Below are 5,749 nucleotides of genomic sequence, written 5' to 3' on the forward strand. Positions count from 1 at the left end.
ATAATTGGATAATTGTACTGCTGGCTTCTGCTGGTCTATTGAAAGGAGCAGTTAATGTTTACATATATTTTCTCTCTCCTTTTTAACTTTTTATAATTTTGACCAATTTTGCATGCTTCTATCTGGTAATCTGAACAACTAATTTAAACACAACAATATGCAATGTAACAACCATTGTTGAGTTCCTATCATTTTGCTTAGTGAAAATTCTGTACAATTTCTAATTTTTAAATTATTTTTATTCTCTTTTTAAAAATAAATATAAAGGGTGGGCTTTTGAGAACATGGTTCTTCAAATACCTAAGCCACAGAGTATGTTCAACATTTACTCTCTATAGAGTCATCATATGGGTCAGCTGGAAAAATATCTTTGGAATACAGAGCAGCTGATGATACACATGTCTAGGAAGTGTCTAAACATTGCCTTGAGAGTTGAGGTAAATGAACTGTCAGAATAATTCTACCTATTTCTTCAAGTGGAAGAGTATGTGTGTTCTGCAGCTTCTCTGGTGAGCTTGCCATAGAATTTCAAAAGAATATGCAAACTCATCAAAAAGTGAAATTGGTACAAAAACTCTTGTTGCAGCTTGAGTCTTACCACTAGGGAACCTGGATGTAAAGAAGGTCCAGGCCTTAGAGGAACATCATAGAAGTTTCTCTTGAATATGAAGATGATCCAACTTGTGATCTGACTCATGATGTACAATGACTATTTTATGATTGTTTTCTCTCTTTGTTTTAAATCCAGTATGCTCAACATATGCATATTGTGCTCTGAGTTTTCTTAGCTCTGACTCGGGTTCTTTCTGTTGTTGTTGCTGCTGCTGCTGCTGTTTTCAAGTCAGAGTCTCATTATGTCATTCAAATCAGTCTCATATTTGTGATCCTGCTGCCTCAGGCTACTAAGTGCTAGGGTTACAGACATGTGCCACCACATCCAGCTTAGCTGCTGCAGTACTTTTAATTAGAATTGGCTTGACTTCATGCTCATCATATCTGATACCCACAGACTGAGTTCAAATTAAAGTCTTCAGACTTTCCTGAATCATGACAGCCAGCAGTTCATGTAAATTCCCAGTCTTATGTATTCCACTGGAGGATCACATTGCCAAGATTCCATAAAAGTAGAAAGAACACATGAGTTAATGCGTATGGCACATCCATTCATTCATAACTTGCAGTCATTCCACAATACTGCTGCCCCCCTAGACTACATGTGGTTACTTTTTCTCTTCCCTGAGGTCTCATACCTTGGCTTTTCCTGAGCTGATATGGTTGAAATCCCAAAGAGGGCAGCACTAGCCTGTTTGACTCTGTTGATATCTGATTTGACCTTGTAACCTTCTGGATGTGGTGAATTAGGCAAGTGTGAAGAATTTGGGACTGCCTATCACATTTCTGAGGGAAATGGTATGATTGGAGAGGGAAAATGTAGCTAGCCATATCTGTCCCTGCATTATGACACTTGCCCAGGTAACACTCTTATCTCTGCTTCTTACAGCTGTACTCTGAGAGGTTCTTGCCTCAATCAGCCAACTTGGTACATTTTATATTGACAGCATCAGATGTAATGACTTGCAAACACACTTACAGTTTCTTTTTCACTACACAACATATACTACTGAATGATATCACAGTTTTGGCTAATTTTTATACACAATTGGGTCAACATCAGACCTCAGTGCAGCCCTGAAAGTAAGATATTCACCAGCCTTATTGGGTGTATCTCTCAATAGCAACTGATCACAAACTACAAAGATTTGGGGGGGGGGGGCTAAAGATTTCCTCCAATAAACTCAGACGGAAGGCATAGAAGAAACAGAGCTGAGTAAAATTTACTGCCCCTAAACTGTTCTAATCATCAAAGCTACAACCTGGCTTGGGTTGTGATTTCACTTATCACCACTTTTATAGAGGTGGTAAGGTATATTTATAGAAAAGTTTGTAGTCTCTAGTTCCTGGATATGCAAGTCTGTGAGTACACAGTCAAGGGGTGACTTTTGCCCTGAGAACTGCCTGTTAGAACTTGGAAACCCTCTATGCCTATGTCTCAACTTTCTTCCAGTGTGTCCCAGGTGACTCACCCACCTGCTGGCAGGAATTGTGCTGCCTTGCTGCTAACTTCGGATGGTTCTTATCTCAGTTGTTGCTTTGTTCCTACGAGGTAGAATGTTATTTGAACTCTCTTTGTGGGAAACCAATTAAGACAATACTGTAGACATAAGCATTTGTCATTTCCCAGTGAAGTTAATTGCTATAGGTCATGACCTGACTCCTCTCTTCAATACAGACCTCTTCTACCCACTATGCACTGCTTTGCCTTTTGTATAACTAAATGTGGGCCTGATTTGAATGTTCCTGCAGATCCAGCTCTGCCCCACAGTTAGCTCAACAAATAGCCAGCTTGGTGCAGTGTTCATCCATCTCAGTGTGGCTATGATGAATCTGCAACTTCACATTAACACTGAATATTTCTCTTTCATATGGCTCATAAGGGTGTCATCTTTGTCATGCTTCATCTTTCTCATTTCTTGCGAAATTCCTTTAAGGTAACATATAACTGACAAAAAGGCAAATTGCTTTAAATCACCACTTTCAAGTTTTTAATGTATTTCCTAAATTTCTCTAGGGAAGGGGCAAATATGATTCCTAGAATGAAGTTCGTATTTATGATGGCATGAAGACTTTGAATGTTGGATACAAAATGGTGTGTAGGCTCTGGAGTCTAACATTTAAAGTTGAATTTTGACAGCATCATGCATTAGTATTGTATCTGCAGGCAGGTTATTAACTTTTCTGTGCCTCAGTTTCCTCATCTGGAAACAAAAAGGTAACAAGAATAAGAGGGATCTCCTAGAGGTTTAAGAAGATTAAACTAAACCATAATAAAAAACCATTACAGTACTGGTCATATAAGTACTGAGGTATAAGTACTATCAGGTAATAGCTCTTCATGATATTTTTTAGGTACACATACATTTTGATGGACAGAATTTGCTTACATGGCCCCATAGATATTGGCAAAAGTAATTTGCTTTTGAGTATTGCCATGCTGTTATCTAAATGCACAGAATATGGCTAACCTCATGGAAACCATCCTCTTCTGAGGAAATATAAAAGTCAAGATACTGTTTTGTTGAGAAGACAAGATTCTTCTTACAAAGCTGTCACTGCCTTAAGCATAATGCTCACATCTAAGGATGGAACAGTGACTAAAATTTTAAAATAGGTTAAACCTGATCCTGGCATTTACTGAAATGTATTACACACTTGAATTACTCTGCATTATGGCATATAGAGTGCTTTATGGCTCTGGATCAGGAGATCAAGTTTAATGAGGAGAGATGAGGTGCCTGTTTTGTTCGCTGCTGTACCTAGGCCCTGGCTCATCTCTCTTCTAAGAGTATCCCTTGTAGAATCATCTCCATAACTCTTTCATATGTTTCTACCCACAAAGTCACAGTTAGTTTGGTGCTGGGCATCAAACCCAGGGCTTCAATCATGAGAGACAAGCACTTTACCACTGAGCTATATCCACAGCTCTTACATACATTAGATTGTTCCTAACATAATAACTATTTTTAACCTGTATCTCATGATCAGTTTATGATAAGCTCCTCTGGACTTAGGTTAAATGCAAGTGACATATGCTGACGCTCTACTTAAGATCAAGTTTTCTCCACTACACTGAACTCATATATCTGAAATAATCTGTGCATTTCTGCTCCGTTTTTACACAGGTACTTCTCCAACCTGAATATTGCCTGGAGAGGTCAGAGCAGCCATAAGTCCTTGCTTACTAAATCCTTAATATGGGCTGGGGATGTAACTGAGCAGCAAAGCACCTGCTTCATGTGCGTGGAGCCCTCAGTTCAATTCCCAGAGCTGAGTAAAGGAGAGCGAGAATTGAATCCTCAGTCATGGGCTCCACTATTGGGCACCATCTTCTACTCATTTTTCCCAACAGAATCATCAGACTGTTAGGAAAAAGTACTCCTGGGGCATCTAGTATCATTCCCCTCAGTGCAAGGAACAGTTTTTTTTTTTCTTGGAACCCTGCCAACAACAATAACAAACCCTAAAAATGAGTAAGTACCTCAAGAGAGTTACAAAAAAAGATGTTGCCTGTGGTTAAAGGAGACAGAGGAGAAAATATGGGTTGGGATGGTAAAGTCTAAAAAAGAGATAGTAGTTTAAGGTAATTCTTAGAAAGGGAACTAATGGAAGAGTTGAGGATTTTATTTATTTATTTTTTTAGTCATGGGTCTGTCACTCTCCTGCAGGATATTTTTGTAGAGATTGGAGGTCAATCACATCTTCACATTTAAAGTGAAGGTGTCAGGCCATGATTTCAGGTTTCTCTTTCCCTTACAAGGCTATAAACTCTGGGAATGGGTAGGATTTAGAGAAGTGAAAATGAGATGCATTAGAGAAGAGGCAGAAAAGTAAGCAAAGTTTCAAAATATATTTAGGAAACAATAAATAGAAAAAGAAGATAAAACTTGAAAAGAATAAGAGAAAGACTTCATATAGGAAGAGAAGTGTTTTTTTTTTTTTTTTTTTTTTTTTTTTTTTTTTAAAGGTCCTATTTTGAGGAGATGGGTGGCTGGAGTTCTTGGCTTCCTGGGCAAGCATGCACAGACCTGAACTGGCACACAGACATGAAAGGAGCTCACTACCTCACAAGACCTTCCAAATACCTGGGAGGAAGGGGAGGGCTGGGTACAAAGTGGATAGTATGGGTCAAAGTGTAGCCAGAACAAAATTAGGAAGTTAAGAATTCAGCCTTTCAAGTGACCTCAGAGTTCTTTTAATTCACTAGCAATAATTAGATTAATGTGTATTTTTCACTGTTGCTGGTACCACTGATGAACTGCTTAGATCTGTTAATTGTAACTGAGCCCCATCCTACTTTACCTTGGGTCCAGGCAAACATGACAAGATCATCCTATGAAAGCCTGCTCAAGGAAGGGACAGCTGGTGTTTTCATAGCTGGGAACAAGTGTATGGGTTGTAAAGGAGTCCCAGAGGAGCCTAAAGTTTAAAAAACACCATTTGAGGTGGGTAATACACAATGTGCAGCACCTAGTTGTGCCTGTCACAGGATTCATACTTCAGTCAAGGTAGTCATATGGACACAACATTGACAATAATATAATAATGCAAGTGTGTGTAGAATCCATAGGACTTGGTTTGGGAAAAAATCTCTGGTCAAAGGTAGGGTTCTTAGAACAAAGAAATCAAGAGACAGGATGCCCAGTTAAACTTGCACTTTAGCTAAACAACAAATATTTTTTTAGTGTAAGTCCCAAATATTGCATAAATATGTTTATACTAAAACTTTATTGTTTAACTGAAATTCAAATTTAGGTGGTATTTGACAAATCATCTGGCAATTTAAATCACAGGACTATGGATCAAGTCGACCTTAACTTACACTTTCATAAATGGAAAAAATCTTTTTTAGAAATGGATTCTTTGAGGAAAAGGGAAAGTGTATAATGTATAAATGAAGACTACCATTTGCAAATGAGCGGTGAATAAAATGGGGAGTCTAGAAGGGGGAGGGTGTGCTTGGAGGCCACTATTGGGAACTCACCACTCTAAGAACATGGAATTTAAAACTGAGAGGTCCAATGACCCCTGGGTTCAAGATATGAAAGCTAGGCAGATATGATCTTTATAAAAGTTCATGGACAATTAATACCAGGAGTAATCTTAATATTTATCACTCCCCTCATTTATAGAT

Source organism: Octodon degus, unplaced genomic scaffold (assembly GCF_000260255.1).
Source record: "Octodon degus isolate 3935 unplaced genomic scaffold, OctDeg1.0 scaffold00003, whole genome shotgun sequence".
NCBI classification, from domain to species: domain Eukaryota; kingdom Metazoa; phylum Chordata; class Mammalia; order Rodentia; family Octodontidae; genus Octodon; species Octodon degus.